The sequence below is a fragment of the Cotesia glomerata genome, linkage group LG6 (genome assembly GCF_020080835.1).
Source record: "Cotesia glomerata isolate CgM1 linkage group LG6, MPM_Cglom_v2.3, whole genome shotgun sequence".
NCBI lineage: Eukaryota > Metazoa > Arthropoda > Insecta > Hymenoptera > Braconidae > Cotesia > Cotesia glomerata.
The window spans coordinates 5,662,338-5,684,082 of NC_058163.1; positions in this window are offsets into that span (position 1 = coordinate 5,662,338).

Sequence of the window (21,745 nt, forward strand, 5' to 3'; positions counted from 1 at the left end):
GCTTTTTTTAAAATAAAATACAGTTTTTTTATTTACACTATTATTAAGTTATATGTATTGAAATTTTTAACACTATTCTTAATTTAAATTTATTTTCTATTTTTAGTTTGGTTTTCTATAAAAGCGTGTTTTTAGTTTTTAAACTATTATTTATTTTTACTTTTTAGTTTGGTTTATTTATAAAAGCGTGATTTTTAGTTTTTAAACTATTATTTGTTAATTATCAAAAATATTCAGGCGCGCAAATTACCCACATATAAATATTATAAATACGGGGAATCAGAGTTCGATTTCGGAGAGCGAGCCTGAGAAACGGCTACCAGAACCAAGGAAGGCCGCAGGCGCGCAGATTACCCACGGAGAGTTACTGACATACTGACAAACTGACAAACAAACAAACTGACATACAAGTGAAGCTAATATAAAGCGTGTAAAAAGTGTTTTAAAATACACATTTCAATGTACTGAGTTAAATATTCCACACTTATACAAATGTGTAATTAATGAGGATCTGATTATAATTTCTGTTCAAAATTTTTTAGATGTATGTTTTAGCATCTATGACGAAAATAAGCTATTTATAGGGTGCAGAGTTAATACATATGAAAAAGAATAATAACAAATATATTTACATAAGTTATATATACAAACGTTTCTAACGCATTATGCATAATTTTTTTAATTAAATTTTGTACTTATCAATGTATCAATCAATAAATATTGTTAAAAAATATAACTAAATCAATTGTTATTTCTATAAGTATTTGTATTTTTTTAAGATTTCATATTCCTTCGACGGTAATTTCTAAAAATTCGTACAAATCCGAAAATTTTATTAAAACAGAAAATTCTTTCAAGTCTAAAAAGATAAAAACTGTTTCTAAGTTCCAAATTATACCTTCTATCAAAAGAGAAAATTTTTCTAACTGTATAAATGTGGAAATATTTCTAAGTTCCAAATTATATATCTCATTTACTTTTCACTTCAAAATATTTGGATTAAGAGCGAAATGAGACTTTACTCGTAGACCGAAGTGTTTGAGGTCTACTTGAGACTTTTCCGAAAAATAATGACTATTTGAGACATGAATGAGACTTAAACTCACATTTGAGATCTAAAACCGTAGTTATTTTTCGACTCGGGTATACTATTTTACGATTTTTTATGTGGATGTTCAAAAGAGAGTAAGTAATTTTTGGCCTAGACTAATGGTGAGGTATGCAAATTAAAGTTTATTTAATAAGATTTCAGATGCAATTTACAAAAATTTTACAAGTTATCGCATTAATTAGTTAATTCACAAAGAAACAGTAACAGAGCCAATTTTTAAGGATTTTGAAGAATTCAAATTTCTGTCATTCCTAAACTATTCAATTACGAAAAAAATATGTAAGCATACAAATTGAAGCTTACTTAATAAGCATTCAGATGCAATTTACAGAAATTCGATAAGTTATCGCGTTCAATTATTGTTGCACGGAAATACGGTAAAAGTGAAAATTTTTGCGATTTAAGAAAAATTTTTTAATTGCTGTCATTTCTAAACTAATCGACAGATTTGGCTCATCTTCGAATTTAACCTCAGAAATCATCCAAAAAATGAGTGTTACTTTTTATTGAAATTCGTTCAGAATTAAGGGAGTTAGAAAAGAGACAGAGCAGGTAATATCGTACATATATAAATACACACATTCACAGAAAGAAAAATTTCTTGACTGGAGAACAAAATTCTTGGCTCAAAAAAATTTTCGGGTGCCTGAAGGAAGGCCGAAATTGTGTTGGCCGAAGTAAAAATTTTTCTTGAAATTCTATTCTTGGTGGAAGTCATTTTTTCTTAATCCAAATTATCATAAATACTTGATAAAATAAATTTTTATATTTGATCAAGATTTTTAGATACTTTAGGGAAGCAGCGCCACCTACTTCAGCTGAGAAAAAAATTTTCTCACCTTGAGAAAATTTTTCTCTTGAATATTTGATACCCATTTTATATTATTTTAGCTTGCAATTATACATATTGAATAAAAAAAATGATTCAATATTATTTGATCTTCCCATTTGGAATGTTAACCAGTAAAAATATTAATGAAAATTTACTATCAAGATATTTAATTTTTTGGACCAAGAGAGAAATTTTCTCAAGACAAGAAAATTTACTTCTATCAAGAATTAAATTTTTTGGAGCAAGAGGCTAAATTTTCTCAAAACATGAAGATTTTCTTGACAAATAAATTTTCTTGGATCAAGATACGTATTTCTTAAAGCAAGAGAATTAATTTTGTTGGGATAAGTGAAATTTCTTGTGTCAAAAAAAAATTTTTTTTTTCGCTCAAAAAATTAATTAGGAAGAATAATATATTACAACCCAAGGCCAGAAAGTTGGATTTCCTCTATTGCCGTAAGATTGACGGTGTGGCTTAATGTATATAGAATAAGCGAAAGGAAATTTAGTATAGACCGGATAGCTCAAATGGTAGAGTAGCCGACATGTCTTCGGAAGGTTCTGGGTTCGAATCCCAGTCCGAGCTATCTAATAATTTTTCTCGCATATTCTATAAACTCACATTAAGATGATCCTCTCCACATTCCTTTCTCAATCCTTTCCTACCAATATCCTGTTACGTGAATGTGGAACGCTTCACGTAATAATTACCGTAACTCCTATTCTTTCCCGCTTCACAGCATTATTTATATTTGTAAAAAATGTGGAACGCTTGTCTATTACAAATATATTTATATTTGTATTATATTACAAATACAAGTCTATTACAACTACTTGTCAATTACAAATATAAATAATGCTGTGAAGCGGGAAAGAATAGGAGTTACGGTAATTATTACGTGAAGCGTTCCACATTCACGTAACAGGATATTGGTAGGAAAGGATTGAGAAAGGAATGTGAAGAGGATCATCTTAATGTGAGTTTATAGAATATGCGAGAAAAAATTATTAGATAGCTCGGACTGGGATTCGAACCCAGAACCTTCCGAAGACATGTCGGCTACTCTACCATTTGAGCTATCCGGTCTATACTAAATTTCCTTTCGCTTATTCTATATACATTAAGCCACACCGTCCATCTTACGGCTACGCCTCGGCCATCATATCACATACGTCAGGGTATCCAAAATTCTGGTCATGGGTTGTATACTATTTTTCTTGCTCTCCAGCCGAAAGTACGCAACCCCGTGGAAGGGGTTTTGCCGGGTGTGAGGGTGGCGCCGCCCGACTTTTGCAAAGCCGAGGCTTTGCTGGTTGGGGCGGGTATAAAAAAAAAAATAAAAGTTAATAAATTGAAAAAAAATGTTATTTTAAACTTTACTAACAAATGATCTGATTAAGAGTGATATCATGCACAGAATTTGTCACAAATATTTAAACTCATTCTAATTACAGAATTTATTTTTTAAGTTTTTAATCGACGGCTAAGAAAGATTGAAATTAAATTATTACAAGTTTGTAGAGTACATGGATCGTTTTATAAACATTGCTTTACTAACTATCAAAATATAAAAAAAAGCAAATAAAATTCACAAAACTATTATGTTTTATTTTTTAAACTTTTTATATAAATTATTTGTGCAGTATTATTATTAAATAGTTCATTAACAATGATCTAGTTAAAAATTATTTTTATTTTTTTGACATTTTTTGGTTAGTTTATGCGCTGACATGTTACATACAGACGATGTTGTGACTGTTATATATACAGTTGAAACTCGCTGTATAGGCCGGTCGCGCCACGAAAATGCGAAAGAAAGCGAGGTTCTGTGCTGCCAAGCCAGAAAATATGCGTAGCGCGCATGCGTTAGAGCAGGCCATAAAAGTTGCTCTTCCTGGAGTAAATTGCTGCCAGGAAGAGCGTACTTTCGGCTAGGAGAGCAAGAAATAGTATATTACATACCTAGGCCAGTAAAATAAGAAAAGTCTCAGATCACATGTAATTGTTGGCCGAGGCGAAGCCGAGGTTGACAAACATGTGATCTGAGGCTTTCTTATTTACTGGCCAAGGTGTGTATACTATTTTTCTGCTCGACGTAGCCGGAATGTGGCAACTTTGTTTAGCGCAGCGGCCAGAAAGTTGCCACTTTCCGGCCGGAGGGCAGAAAAATATTTTTCTGCCCTCCAGGCGGAAAGTGGCAACTTTCGGCCCGCTGCGCTAAACGAAATTGCCGCTTTCCGCCTCTGTCGGACAGAAAAATAGTATACAAACCTATGGCAGGAAAATAATAAATATCTCAGATCACATATATGTCGACCTCGGCTTCGCCTCGGGCAACATATATGTGTTCTGAGACATTTCTCATTTTCTTGCCACAGGTGTGTAATATACTATTTCTTGGCTCAAGTGAACCTTTTTTTCTGTGTATGGATGATTTTGAAGGTTTCAGCAATTTCGATTTCAAGAGTTGATCTACGGATTTGAATGCTGCATTTAAGTCATAGCAATAAATCCGAAAAATATCCAAGTGCGGAATTTTTAGACTAAAATAAATTTATATTTAGCTGATATAAATTTTATTTTTTAAATTACTAATAAATAGTTCAAAAAATTTGTCGGAAGTTTTAGCTTGTCAATATTAATTGTATTTTTCAAAAAAAATTTTATTTTTTTGGAACTTGAACTAAATTTTCAGAGATATTATTTTGTTTTTGAGGGGCGATTCCGTACTCGCGGGTGCAACATTTAGACTCACTCAAGGCTTCTTACTAAGAAAATAAAAACTCTTTTTAAAGAAATGACTGGTCGCAGGATTACATTGTAATCTGTTTTACAAAAATTATTATAAAAAACATTTAATAAAATGTCTAAATAGACACAAGAGAGGTTCAAAGTGCTATCGTGGGTGCAACGAAATCGGCCCACCATTAAAGGTCATGAAGCTAGAATGAAAAAAGTCTGTTAATTATGAAATATTTATTAAATTATTTTTACATTCTTTAAAAGAATACAAAACAAACTAATTATTAATTTAAATAAAATTATTAAAAGAAATAAATATTATAAATTATTCACTTTTTGTTCAGTCGCGGGTGCAACGTAAAACTATCGCGGGTGCAACACGTCTCACTGTAGTGAATATAAACATTTCCATGTAACTTTAAATTAAAGATATGAGATCATAGATGCTGTATCACTAATTAGCACTTTCCTATGTAACTAAAATAAATTATTTGTTTGGAATAGTCGGCGATTTATCAGACTTAAGGTTCATCTTCAGAATTGCTGTAAACATCAGAAACGCGTAACTTTTACGTAACTTTTTTTGCAACTTTTCTACGTTTTTTTTTTAGTAGCAGTTATCAAAACTAATTTGCTTTTCAAATTAGACTTCGACGTTCGTGTAATACAAATACTCTTACCCTCCTCAAATTGAAAAAAATTGGTATAAAAAAAAGTAACAAATACTGTGATTTAAAAATTTATGTCAAAAATCGTCTCCCGCGGAATCGCCCTGAGCCTTGTTATATTTTAACGTAAAAAGTGATGATAAAAAATTATATTTATAATAATACTAGTTAGGTTAATTATTTTTTTTTTAATTTTTCATTTTAGTGTAACTGAAATTAACAGACTTATGGCAATTTTTAGGATTTTTTAGTGAATAAATTATTATTGCAACAATTTATCAAAAAATGCTATTTGAAGAAACTAAAAAAGAATATTAATGATTTTTTTTTTTAATTTAAAAATTTTATTTATTTTGTTTTTTTTTAAATGAATTAAATTTCCATTTGATAAAAAAAAATTGAGAATTCAATCAACAGTTTTTTTTTATTAATTTAATAATATATAAGAAAAATTTTTCTTGAAATGAATTTTACTCTGAAGGAATTAAATCAATTAAAAATCACTCTGATAGAAGAATTTGTTTATAGTTAAAAATATTTGTTAATATTTAACAAATCATTTATAAGAGACCACTTTTTAGTCTTTAATAAATATTTCATAGTAATTAAAAAGATTTATTAATATTTAATAAATAAATATCAGATTTATTAAATACAAACAAATCATTTTAAATACTGAGAAATATTTATTTAATACTAAAAAGTGTTCTCTAATAAATGATTTGTTAACTATTAACAAATATTTTTTGGTACAAATAGACCATTTTATCAATGCATCCACTCCATTCACTTCCAAATTTTTAATAGTATCTTAATTAGTGTCATATTTTAAATTGAATACAAGGTAATAACTTTTATGACTAAAAGTAAATTTTTTTTCTTACTAAAAATAACTATAAAATATTATTGAACATTAGAGTAATTTATCTACGCAAATACTATGAAGCAAATAAATAAAGTTTAATGCACCAGAGTGAATCGTAAACGGATCAATTTAGAAATTATTACCTAACTGGATAATCCAATTGAGCGTCGATCACTGTTTTATTGGTTTTAATTATTTAAACGGTTTGTTATGTGTTAGTTAAGTCGAATGGTTAGTTGAGGGCGTGTATATATTTTATAAGATGGTATAACAACTTTTATGTTGTTTTATCTTGGTGCTCGTGCAGGTTGAATAGCAATGGTGCGTTCAAAAACCAGAATAAGAATAAATATATCTAAACTTCTATTTAACTGCAGAACTTGTTTTCCGCATGGAAACGACGGTATCGATTGAGATTTTTTTTTGTAAGTTTAGTTCTTATTTTTTATTTCTGTTTGTACTTTACATCACGACATCACTACCTTGATTTATATTCCTGTATACCTAGAGTAAATGCAGATTTCAGTAATCGCCAGTGATAAAAACTTGATAGCATGTTGTATATAATCACGTTAAACTGGCGCCAATTGATAACTTTGAATTATTTACTAAAATCGGTTAAGGAATTTACATATGATTTTATGTATTTTATATTTTTATATTGATAATAAATTTTTAATCCATCAAAAAATTTGTGAGTTTTTTCTTTATAAGATCAGAAATAAATTTAATAATTTTATAATTATTAACTTTAGAATTTTATTTTAATTAGAATTTCATCAAAATTAAATTCATAAACTACTAATGGTATTGATTGTTTATGATAATTTTATTAAATTTTCATAAAATTCCTTAAAATATTGAATTTTGTCCGTAGTTTCATAAAAAATTATAGGATTTATAGAATTTCACGAAATTATAATGGTGTGAATCTAGTATTTTCAGTCACTTTTTAGTTTTCTAATTTTACTAGAATGTGTAAATTTATTTATTTATTTCAATTTAAATTTATTTATTTATTTCAATTTAAATTTATTTATTTATTTCAATCTAAAACTTCAGCGAGCAGTAAATTCTTCCATCAGATTTATTTTCAATATCAAAAAAGATGAGCATATTAGTCCTCACCGCAAAGAGCTAGGGTGGCTTACAATCAAATATCGTAGATTGTATTATGCGATTTTCTACTTATACAAATTACTCGAGAATGGAAAACCGGAGTACTTGCGCGATTTATTCATTGAGGAAGCTGATGTTCGACGTTCAAATCGATTGGCTGCAAAAAAGCACACCTCCTTCAAACTACCTCTTTTTACTACAAGCTACTTGGAGAAATCTTTTTTAGTAACTGTAATAAAGCTTTGGGAAGAACTGTCACGCGAAATTGTAAATTCGAGTAGCTTACAAGTCTTCAAAAAAGAAGTATTTAATTATTTATTAAATCTTGATAATTAAACAAATTCTAATAAATAACAAATTTAAATTAATTCATTGAAAATCAAAGATTAAAGTAAGGATGAAGAAATTGCTATTCGTAAAATTATTATGCTGAGTTATCATCTGATCTGATGACATTAAAATCCTATATTTTAAAATTATTGTTTTTATACTTTAAGTTCCAAGTTTAATATGATTTTATTATTACCTTGTTTATATATAAATAAGTTGAATTAATTATAGTGCAATATTATATTATATTATATTATATTATATTATATACTCACAGAAATTGCTTTCTTGTAAAAACTGTATTTACTATGTAATTGAAATTACCATTTGGCCTGTGCCTTGGCATTAAATAAACAAAATCTAAATCTAAATTAATTAATATATTTTATTTCACAAAAATTGGTTAAGTTATTGATCAAACAAAAAAAAATGTTACATAAGCTTCCTAGGAGGATAACAAAAAATAATTTGCATTTTATAAATTATCTCAAACTTAACTCTCTGACAAGGAGACGATTTAGCGATCATGCGCCATCTGTTGAGAATTTTTAGCAATATTTTTGGTTAAAAATTATATGTAGACATATATGACTTTATCAGATGTAATATGGACATTAGGGTGGCCCAAACAAACCGACTATTTTTTTTTTTGAGTCTCGAGTGAAAAAATGTTAGTTTTTGATGTTTTAAGAGCCCTCTCCAAAAGATAGCTTAAAAAAAAATTTTTAAGAGGTCACTCCAAATTTTTTAAAATTTTAAAAATCGTCAAAATTCGAACTTTTTTAAAAATTTTTTTTTCTCATTACGGTATAATTTTATAGACCAAAAAAAATAAGTTTCTGAAAGTTTTAGTTCAAAATTTAAATTTTGAAAGGTCGCTCATAATTTTTTTTTTTTCCTTTAATTAGTCATATCGCCGACTTTAACTGTTGGGAGTGGTTCGTTGGGGTCTTTTTGGTTTGTAAAAATCTTAAACTACGCGGCAAGGTCAAATCTCAACCAAGCTGGTTTCTAAGACCAGCTTGGGATTCGAATCCACGCTTGGAAGTTTATTAAATAAAATTATTAAATTAAAAAAAATTATTTTTTCTGTATTGTGCTTGATTTTTAGTTCATCTCGTGATGTATTTTTATCGATTATGGTACTAAATAAAAAAAAAAATGCATGGAATTTTAATTCGAATTGTAAAAAAGTCGCTCAAAAAAATCTAAACTAATGCACTAATAAATTGAAAAAAATTATGAGCAACCTTTCAAAATTTTAATTTTGAACTGAAATTTTCAGAAACTTATTTTTTTTTAGTCTATGAAATTATAACGTATCGAGGAAAAAAATTAAAAAAAAAAAGTTCGATTTTTGACGATTTTTGAAATTTTAAAAAATTGGAGTGACCTCTTAAAAATTTTTTTTTGAGTTGTCTTTTGGAGAGGGTTCTTAAAACATCAAAAACTAACATTTTTTCACTTGAGACTCAAAAAAAAAAAAATAGTCGGTTTTTTTGGGCTACCCTAATGGACAAGTCATATCACAACATATCAAGCTGTATTAACTGTATTAAGTTAAATATGGCTTTATAGTCACAGATATGGCCTAATATAGTCAGTTTTTTCATCATGCCATGGGTGGAAATTTCAGAAATTTTTTTCACAAATCGGAGATAATTAATTCGTAATGTTTTATATATTTCCAGAAAATCAATTTATCCAGTGAAAAAAAGGATACAAATATTAACATGTTGGTAAGATAAATTGCTACTCAAAAAGGTAATAATTACTCTATTAAAGATTGTAATTTTCAATCTTGAGAATATTGGTATTTTATCTTAATCATATGCTTCCGAAAAACTAAGAATTTCAAATCAGGACTATAGTGAAAACGTTAGCGTGCTTGTACGGGACTCGGAGTATAGGACTCGAGCCAAATAAATAATTTTGATTTAAGGATTTCATAATATGTCAACTTATGTGTATGTGAAGATCCAACGATTTAATCTTCAACCATTCGTTGTGTGTGTTCGTCCTCTTTGTCAGTCAATATGCATTCGCCTCTGCTTGCGAGTACGATGATTATTATTTTCAAGAAGTGGGGACAGATTTACTATCTAGATTGTAAGAATTACAATGTGGATTGTAAAAGTCACTCACGAGACTACTATACATCTTTTACCGTTCGAGAAATCTTCACTAAGTCAAATAATAAAAATTATCAAGTACGTTTTAATTTGTACTAGCTTTGACAACTATAAATTTTATTTAACTAAAGTATTTTTTGTATCTAATGAATATGATTTTATTAGTAATAAAATTGAAATTCTTAATTTAAATTCCACTAGAATTCTAATTATTTTTATAAGATCAAGATTCATATCAAATATTTTAATATTTCATTTGAATTTACTAAAAATTGAGAATTTTTTTTCTTAAGATAAAATTTTTAGGAATTTAACTGTTTGAATCTTGAAAAAATTTTTATGAAATTAATAAATTTTTATGAAATTAAATTGATTGAATTAAAAAAAAAAATTGTATAATTTCAACTAAAAAGAAATGAAAAATTGTTAATTGGGAAAATTTTTTAATATTATTGATAAAATTTATAAAATCTATAAAAATTTATAAAATCCATTTTAAATAAGGTAAAATTTTGCTCAGTCAAACTTGCTAGGCTGATATTATTTTAGTTTGCACTGTATTAAGTATTATCATTATTGCTATTTACTATACATAAGTTTATTGATAAGAAAAATAATTATTATAATTTAATATGTACTCATTCTTTGCACAGGTGCTATACCCACCTCTATAAAATTTTTTTTTGTAGTGAGAATGATAAATAAAAAAAATTGAAAAAAAATTCAAATTTTGAAGAGAAGTTTTTTTTCTTAAAATTTTAAAAAAGCACTTACAATATTTGTTTCAATTAGGGTATTTTAAGATGCACCTTCATGAATGATAATCCATCTATCAGTTTTGAAAAATGCAAAAAAGCTGTATACCTGAACTTTTAAATAAATTCAACAAGATCACTAGACCACCGTGACTGACTTATATTAAACTCCAAAAATGAATTAAATGAATTAGCAGACGATCGAATGCTGGCGTGACTGTTGATCGTATAGTGATTCTCTTGATATTCACCATGCTCCAGTCAATATACTTGACTGCCTGCTGATCTTTTAAAGTAAAGCAAAATAAAATAAAAAAAATGATAAAAAATTCCTTATTAGCCCGAATGTTCATTTGCGATAATAATTTAATTTAATCTGTTATACATCGTCATGTCCGTAAGTTGTACTGGCACTTAAAATTAAAAAATTATCAAATAAAAATAAAATATATTAATATATTAATAATACGATAAATTAATACCTAAAACAGAGCAGATTAATAAAAAAAGACATTATTTAAAAATAATATTTTTAACACTAATATTATTTGATCACGCGAACAATATTTTTAAAATAAAAATCTGTTCTTTAATCTTGATCTTCCTTATTCGTTGTACGTACCGAACAGAGTATATAGAGCTTAACAGAACAAGAGTACTTGGCTACATTTTGTCCTTGTAGACGTGAATTTATATAGTTTATTTATTTTTATTTTTATTTTCATTTTTTTTTTTTTATTTATCGCAATAGTCTCGTCTCAATCGTGCTGCTATACCTGGTTGTATTGACCAGAGAGAGGAAGACGAGCAAGACGACAACGACGATCGTAGCGATAGCCACAAGTAGTCTGACTTGCACGATTTATGTCAACACCACAACCAAGGTAACAATTCTCTTTAGACCTGTCGTCTGTTCAGATCGGACTAATTTTCTCATCGCTATCGATACGACCTGCATCACGGATAAAACACGTTGTTTTTTTTAGTTTTTGTTTTATTATTTCAAGCTGTAAAATTATTATTATTATTGTTATTATTATTATTATTACTAGCTAAAAGCGGAACTTTGTGATGGTGTATTCCATTAAATATATTCTTATAAAATTAACATATGTTTTATGCGTTAAAAAATATTTATTAAAAAAATATGTAACATATTTCAAAAATGAAATTTATGAATTCCTTATTCGTATATTTTATTTTCGAAAATAAGTATTACACTTTTTTAATGTAAAATTTAGTAATTCTGTGATCTAATGTCAAAAATAGTGTTGATAACCTCCGACAGATGGCACATGATCACTAAATTGTCTCTTTAACGGAGATTTAACTTTTAGGTGTAAAGTTCCAGTGGAGCGGTTGAGGTAGTGCTTTACTCCTGACTCGTCAAGGCCAAGCAATTTTGTGATCTTCAAATGTCTCTATCATAACTATATTGCACTTGTAAAACAATATGAGTAGATGTACATTGAGAAAACTCTTAAAATTAATCCATCTTATAATTTCTAAGAATCTTCTTATGTTACTACTTTGAAAAAAAAAAAAAAAAAATGAACAAATTGATGTATCGAGACCAGGCTATTATTATTAGTTCTAGAATTTGATTAACTGGTGCCGTATTCTATATCAGCAGTCTAGCTTAAGTAGCTTTTTTTTTTAATCTATATCCATTGAAATTCATTATGACTAGAAATTTAAACAGCGCGCTGCGCGTACGCCTTAATTTCAACGAATAAGGAATAGTGGCCCGTTTTTTGCGAGTTTCGACCTATGACTAACTTCAAGACTTCCACGTATTTAAATTGAGAGGATACATACGTAGAAAAACACTAGAATTTTTTTTTATTTCTCTTACGTGAAAACTAGGGCAACGATATTTAAAAAAAAAAAAAATTAGAAAATAGTCTACAAGAAATAACTCAATTATTATTTTTCCTTTGATAAATTGTACAATTTATTTTTTTCTTAAAAAATAAATGAGCGTTATGAGACGTGCATTTTTGGATTTTCCAAACGTTTAATCCTCTTTTTCTACTGAACTCTTTTATGATTGGTTTTAGTTGTAACTAAATTAGTTGAAACTTAATTAATAAAAAAACAATAATTATAATAACATCATTTCAAATTTAGACACGGAAAAAAATAATTGAGTAAAAAAAACAGTGGAAAAAACAGCAACGGGATAAAATCGTAGTGCAGCACAAGTTAAAACTTTTTTCTTTTAGAATCAACAAAATTAAGATTTAAAAATATAATACTAAAAATAAATTTGTCTTGAATTTAAATAATAGAGGATAGAAATTATTGTCTACAAAAATATGGAAAGAATGAAAATTCGGTTAACACATTATTTATTATTCAGATTATCATAATTTAAAGAAACAAGATGTGTTAAGCATATAAGTAAGTGGGCCGAAAATTGCAATTTTTTTGACAATTAATACACGGTGAGAAATTTCTGTAGAAATTTACTATGCATACATAATAAGACTGAACCTTAATGACTCAATTCAAAATATTACCATAAAAATTTAAGAATATCATATTGTACCAATCAATATTTACTAGGGACCATAGTAAATTTGACCATGCAACTGTTACATAAACATATATAAAAAATTTTCGTAAACTGACAGAACAAAAACTGTTAGTGTGCTTAAAACTTTTCATTATAGTTTCATAGTAAAATTTCTGTTGCTCAGTCGACAATAAAAATTTATAAAAAAGTTTCACATTTAGTCACGTGTACTCGGTTTAAATTTAAAATTGTGACTATGAAATTTTCAAATGTCCCATAGTAAACGTATGCGCGTCAGTCGCGACGCGCGCTCTTTCATTTTTTCGTGCTGCTTTGTTTTGTCAACATAAGTCTACAGACGCTATTATTATTAATTTAATTATAATTAATAAATTATAAATAATTATAATTATAAATTTCTTAGTTAACGGTTTTATGAAAATTGCAATAAACATTAAGTTTTAAATAAATATTAGTTTATAAATTCATCAACACATAATTAGTTAATGAAAATTTGTAAGATCCATAAATAATAAAATATTTAATAATTTACCGTGAAAAATTAAAATGAAAACAAACATTTGATGGTTAACCTGCAACCGACACTTCTAATAATAATAAAAAATAATTTAAAAGTTATATATTGTGTTTATAATTATTCATAATAAAATTAACTGCCAAAATAAATCCTACGTTCATTGTTAAAAATGAAAAAAAATTATATTTTAAAAAAATATTTTTAAAAATTATTGCAAACAAAAAAAATCTTGTTTGGTTTGATATTTTTTTTGATTGCTAAAAACATTTTTTACTCTAAAATTTTTTATTTTTTACAAACGTTTTCTTATTTTTTTTGCTATAGTACATTCGGAAATTTAAATTATTGCATATTTCATTTTATTATGGTACATTTCAATTTCTACCATTTACTATGTCTGATTTCATTTGTTTCGGAAATTACTATGGGCCATTGTAAAATTTTATTCTGAGTCAATAAGGTTCATTAGTAATATGCACCATTGTAATATCTAAAATTCATGCAGAATAAAAAATAATGGAAATTTCTCACCGTGTACTACCTTACTCGAAGAAATGCCTATTACACATTAGATTTAATAAATTCTGCGATGTTCTATACATTTATTTGTTCATAATCTAATATTGGGTGAAGGCATCGTTGTCTGAAATAAAACAAATAATTCTTATTAAATTGATCTTTGATAATGATTAACTTCAAAATCTTAGAATATTAACAATCTGTAGATGGAATACAGTTGTTTGAAACAAAAAATTATTTATAAGTTAGTATAAAACAATCATACTGAAATTCTTAATTCAAGAGTACTAGGAAAATTGGAAAAATTTATCCTTACTTCTTCAGGCTTCATTTTAACATTGACTGCTACTGCATAAATGATTAAGACAACGAGGAAATTCCATAAAATTTTCATGATGGATTTACTTTTTCAGAACGATAGTAAGTTTGTTATTTCGTTTAGAACTGATGACTTTAGACAAGAGCGAGCTTATTTATACTGAAAATGAAGACTTGAAAGTAGGAGAAAATATTATTGTTGTTTTTTATTATTTTTAATAGAGTAACTGTTAGTGACACGTTTCGTATTTTTAGATTAGTTTTCAAATAATTTTTGAATTTTTTGTCATTCTTTAAACTATTTTTAAAAAATCAAAGTGTAGTAAAAATTTAAGCGAAATTAAAATTTTTTTTCTTTAAGCTCTGCCAATAATCTAAATTAAAATTTTTTATTTTTTCCTTCATCCAAATTCTAGTTTTAGGTATTAAATAAAAAACCCAATTGATATTTTGATTTCTCATGATTCTGTCAGGAGTTATGCTGTCAACGCAAAATCACCTTTTTTCGAAGGACTCTTTGGAAAAGACATCGCGATAGCTGAGTTTTAAATATTTTTCAACGAAAATTTCAGAAAATGTATATTAAATATGTAAAAAAAAATTAGGAAAACGGTTGACCCTAAAGGCCATCCCTGCAACTTCCCGCTCATTTTATACTTAAGCACACAAAACTGCATTTATTACGTTTTTGCGCTCTTCTAGAAGTTGAATAAAACACTATTTTTCGAATTTTTAAACCATAATAACTTTTGAATGAATGAACCGATTTTTACGTGGTTGGTGGCATTCAACGCAGTTTTTAAAGCCTCATAAAGAACTTTTAAGTTCAAATTGATCGAACAAGGAATTTTAAAGTAATTCCCAAAAAACGATTTTTTCGATTTTTTTCGTTAACGAATCGATCGGTTAAGCTATTTAGAAGTTATTCCAAAATTCGGGGAAGCTTCCTAGGACCTCAAAACGTCAACATCCGTTGAAAACTCGATTTTCGAAAAACGTGGTGAAACCAATAACTTACTGATTTTTGAAAATTTTCAATTTTCTTAGCGGGAAGTTAAAAATATACCATTTGTTAATTTTAAAATATTCAGCGTTAAGACTAAGAGTGAAAAAACGACGTTTTTTTAACGATTAATCAACGATCAATCGTAATAAAAGTATGAGTCACAAGTTTTCCTAGGCATTTAGTAAGGTTTTTAACAACTTTTGTGATAAAAAGAGTTATTACCAGAATTATCAATGTCACCTTGAGTATTCTAACAACGCAAAAACTGAGTCATAGCTTCTCTATAATATTAAAAAAAAATCATCCATCAATATTCAATTATCAATGAAACAATTTTTTAATATAAATTTAATTTTAATTTATAATATAATAATAATTATTATCTTTCGAAAACTATCCACAATATTTAAATCTCCAATTAAAGAACATTTTATTGAATTTTCTATATAGTACAAATACTTGATCTATGCACATAAAAAAATTTACTTGAATCAAGTAAATAATTTTAAAAAATTTAATCTTTTTGGTTTGAGCTGAAAAATTCTTAAACTAAGAAATTTTACTTGGTTTAAATAAATCTTACTTGATTCAAGATTTTTTCGTTTTGATTTAAGATAATGAGCTTCTTCAAAATTATTTTTTTGGTTTAACAATTTTACTCTTGCTTCAAGATAACTTTTTTTTTCAGTGTGCACTCTTATTTTAAAAATTCACCAATGTGACTTATTTTTAAAAAATAAAAAAAGCGTTATGAGGCGTGCACTTTTGGATTTTCCAAATTTTTCCACATTTTGATATAAATGTTAGGTATAAAAAGAACATTCTTGAATAATCCGGCAAAAAACTATAATGAGTCGTAAAAAATTCTAGCTTCTGTAATGCTAACACTAAAAGTACATTAAGTATCTATAAATATAACGGCACGTCAATTTCAAATCTCATTGACTCCGAAAGTGGTTTTAAATCGCTTGAAAAATAACTTAATATTGCAGAACTGGCTCTCAATTCACGTGACACCGATCAACTTATACTTTTAAAACAGTACAATTAAAAAAAAAATAAGTTATGACTCTAAATGAATAAATGATTTACAACCAATGTCCTAATGCAGGAACAGAACTAGTTAATCGGATTTTTATTTTTCTCTAATTATCAGAAAAGTTGCAATAAATAGGTATAAACGGTTAAGAAATGATTGTCTTCTACTAAACCAACGAATGTCTTCCGCTATTCTCATATATTATCCTTAACAGTACAGTAAAGCGCGTATTCATAGAAAATGAAAAGAATTAATAGAAGTGACTCAACAAAATTCATAACACTGCATAATAAGACAAACATTGAATGAAAGCTGATCGCAAAATACAACAAAACTAACTCAGCAGTCACTTCATAAGTACCGCAGATGAAAGTTTCATGCGCCCATTTACTACTATACAAATGAAAGTCTTTTATAGTCTAGTCTAGTCGAGTCTAGTCTTTTAGTCTAGTTTATATAATCTAATCCTTTATATTATTATTCTGTGAGAATAAACAATTACAGTAATAATTCACGTCATTTTCGAAGCAATTGTTCATAAATACCTACACTAAACACTCTCTCGTATATTAACTCTTATTTTTTTTTCATAGATGAAGAAATTATCAAAAGTTTGGTGAACGTAACACACTTGAATAATTATTTTATGGCAATAATAATTGATAGAATAAACTCGAATTTTTACTCAAAAAAAACTTTCAATTTTTTGCTTTAAAAAATTAAAGCTTTCCGAAAATTCGGAAATTATTAGTTTGGGTCTGATTCAAGATTTTTGAACAGATCTTCACGTTTTTAAGAATATATTGCAGGGCAAAAAATGAAACTCAAACGAACAATTTAGGTAAAAATTTTTTCGGGGTTATTTAAAGATTTTTGAGTTACTTTTTCAATTTAATAAACAATCGTCCTAAGACTTTACGTGCCTTCATTGTGGTGATTGAAAAACGGTGTTGAATGTTGTCAATAGAATTAAAATTGAATGACGCTTAAAAAAATATGGCAGTTTAAATAGCTTCAGAAAAGGGCTATTCAATAAAATAATTCTTAGATTTTTTAGTTTAAAAATCAATGAATAGATTGAAAAATTGGAATTAAATTCAGAATATTTACTTCCATCACTAAGAGAATCGTGGAAAAACAAAACACTCTGCCTACAGAATAAATCTTGAGTTTTCTTTTTTTGATGATTCAGGAGTAAATATAGATTTTAATCCAAAAAAATATCCTATTTAGAAGTTTTAAGACTAAAATAATTTTTATTTAGCTGATGAAAAAAGTTTCATATCGACTTTCTAATTAGCAAATTGTCTAACTCCATTTTAGAGAATCTTCTATTTGTACGAAAAAAACAATTAGTTAAAAATTTATTATCACTTTAAAAAACCATTTAATATTATTATTATCTAATAGAGATATAATATTTAGGTTTAAATCATTCAAATAATTTATAATTCGACAATGGCTACATCAAAATGTTAAAAAATCATCCTGTAAAAAAGAAGGAGTTAGACAAATTGCTAATTAGACCATCGATATTCCAAATTACTAACGAATACTTTAAACAATTTATCTGAAATTTAAGTTGGTAAGTATTAATTATACAGTAGAACCTCGTTAAGTCGAACCTCGATAAGTCGAAAATCTCCATTACTCGAAATCTCAACCCTCTATTAGTCGAAATAATTAGTGAGTGCCTTCAAGCCATTTTGATACATATTTTTTCTCCATAATTCGAAAAATTAAATTTTACCTCTGTATCTCGAACATAGCAATGTTTTATTTTACAACCTTTCTTTAGACAATGCTATAGATAGATAACAACCGAATTATCTAAAGCAAAAAAAAATTACTGACTTTTTTTAATGCCATATTTTTTTATTTTAAGAGTGTTTTGAAATAATGTTGATTTATAATAAATAAAAAAATGTGTGTCACCTCTGCAATTTGAATTATTATCCACAGATTCGGTAGAATCTGGCGCCAAGTTCCGTTCAAATCTGCTGTAAACGGAGCGCCAGACTACCGACTGTGTTTACTGTAAGCAGAACGGTTATTTTGAGGTTGCAAAATTTTATTTAATTCTACGGTACTTTTTTTTCCTAAATTGTATATTATAACAGTAATTCATACTTTATTTGACTGTTATTAATTAATTATACTCACTTATAACAATTAATCTACTTGAAATTATTAAATTTAATCAGCACAAACTATAGCAACGCAAAAATTTCGATCCTGACTTTTTTTCGATGGGCAAAGTAATCTGCCACAGACTAAATAATTCGAGAATGCATAGTAATCCTTCATTAGATGGGAAACTACAGTTAAAAAAAGATATTTCACAGCTTGCATCTACACCCGCCAGGGTGCGCTGGAATTATTTTTACATAAACTGTAGTTTCAAGGGGATAATTTGCTATAAAAAATGCAACCAATGCCAGATTTAAGTTGGTACCAATTGTAAATTTTTATTATAATTACAAAAAATACTAAAATCTGAACAAAAACAGTTTCACTGTAAAAAATCGCGCCAAGACCACGTTTATAAGACTAATAAGAAAAAAAAAATTTGTTTTTTTCTTTACAAAAATATATAAAATAAAAAAATCCAAGTAACCGATATAATTGTTTATGATTTTCGGAAGTTAAAAAAAATTTTGTTATAAATTTAAAAATTAAGAAAAAAATTTTGGAACGTACTTGGTGTGCGTCATTGTGTATTTCAATTTTTTTAAAGTCTAGTAAATATATTTTACGAATTTCATTAAAAGTATTAAAATATTTTGCAACCGCGCACACTAAATACGTAACAAAATTTTTTTTTTAATTTTTAAATTTACAACAAAATTTTTTTTAACTTCCGAAAATCATAAACAATCATATCGGTTACTTGGATTTTTTTATTTTTTTATTTTATATATTTTTGTAAAGAAAAAAACAAATTTTTTTTTTTCTTAATAGTCTTATGAACGTGGACTTGGCGCGATTTTTTTACAGTGAAACTGTTTTTGTTCGGATTTATTTTACCTCTCTAACTCAAAATTTATAACAATGAATCTCAACCTCTTCATGTCGAATCAAAATCCACCTAAATTGAATTTTTTGGCGTCTCCCTTGATATTCGACTTATAGAGGTTCTATTGTATTTTTCGAATAAATTTGACTTTTTTGAAACATTAAACTAAATTGTCATAAAAATTATTTTATTTTGTCTTGTTAAATTTTAACGTAAAAAGTATAGAATAATATATAATTAATATTACCAGATTTAATTACCTAAAATCAATTACTTTAATATTAATCAATGATACATGTGAAAATTCAAAAAATTATCAATTATTTTTTACATATTATATTAATCATATAAATAAAATTTTTACTCCAGGAGAATCGAATTAACTCAAAATCATTCACTGCACAAATTTTTTACAGTTTAAGTAAATTTTCGAGCGCTTTGAGCTAAAAAATAACAATAACTTTGAGAAGTAGTCCGCAAATGTCAATTTTTAACTTCTCACTGTGATTTTCGCTGGGAATAAAATTTTTTAACCTATGATCATGATTCATAAGTCCAACATGTGCGGTGGAGATAAACAAAGGAAGGTATTAGATTTTTAGTCCCAGAAGATCAGAATGGAACATAGATCATAAAGTGAATCTCACAATAATTCTCTAGGGATCGGTCGGTGTTGCAGGTTGCCCAGTTGGCGGTTGGTGCGCGATCGGCGGCTGCAATCCTCTTTCACGACGACACGCCGTACTTTAAGAGCTCTTTCAGGGTGGTCTCTGCACGCCTGACAAAACATAACGACACAGGCAGCGTGCCTCGCATCATAGCTAACGTCATAACGGCTTAACAAATGGCTGACAGATTAGAATTAGAAAATATCCTGAACGTATGTGCATGTATTTCATACATTATCGAGGGCGTGTATGTGTGCTGCTATATATATATATATATATATATATATGTACATATATGTCGTCATATACAGAGGCTACGGCTTACCGAGGCTTTGGTTCAACAGCAGTGCCGGTCTCTTTCATGAAACTGGATCTTTCTGCACAGTGGTGCCAACCCACCCACACAGGTGCCCGCCGAGATAACTGAGCAATAATTCAGTGAACGATACACTGAGACAGAGGCCACAATGTACCTAAGATTAGTCACGACCAGTGTCTTAGTTGCAATTGTGTTTATGCTGATATACTGAATTGCTTGTTAGCATTACCATTATTTGATTTACCGAAAGAATTATTTTGACTATCGAAACTGGGATATCAAACGTGAATCAACAACAAATTTTTATATTGTTTTCAATTTTTAAGTCTCTCTGTCGACAGTTCCTTGAAAAAAATCAGTTTAAAGATTAAGATTTTTTTAGTAGATTTCATAAAAATCTAAGTATTGCATTGGTCCTCATGACGGAATTTTTGAAAAATTTTGCTATACATCGACTCAGCTCATTAAGCGGATTCAGAAAATACATATGGTTCAAAAGTGTATGTACTCAGAAAAAAAGGTTCACTTGAGCCAAGAAAATATTTTTCTTCCTAATTATTGACTTAAGCGAAAAGAAAAATTTTTTTTGACACAACAAATTTCACTTATTTCAACAAAATTAATTCTCTTGCTTTAAGAAATACGTATCTTGATCCAAGAAAATTGATTTAAATAAGAAAATCTTCTTGTTTTGAGAAAATTCAGCCTCTTGCTTTAAAAAATGTAGTTCTTGATAGAAGTAAATTTTCTTGTCTTGAGAAAATTTCTCTCTTGCTCCAAAAAATTAAATATCTTGATAGTAAATTTTCATTAATATTTTTATTGGTTAACATGTCAAATGGGAAGATCAAATAATATTGAATCATTTTTTTTATTCAATATGTATAATTGCACGCTAAAATAATATAAAATGGGTATCAAATATTTAAGAGAAAAATTTTCTCAAGCTGAGAAATTTTTTTTCTCAGCTGAAATAGGTGGCGCTGCTTCCCTAAAGTATCTAAAAATCTTGATCAAATATAAAAATTTATTATATCAAGTATTTATGATAATTTGAATTAAGAAAAAATGACTTCCACCAAAAATATAACTTCAAGAAAAATTTTTACTTCGGCCAACACAACTTTGGTCTTCCTTCAGGCACCCGAAAACTTTCTTGAGCCAAGAATTTTATTCTCCAGTCAAGAAATTTTTCTTTCTGTGTATATATGTGTTTATAAACATACGATATTACCTGCTCTTCTCTAAC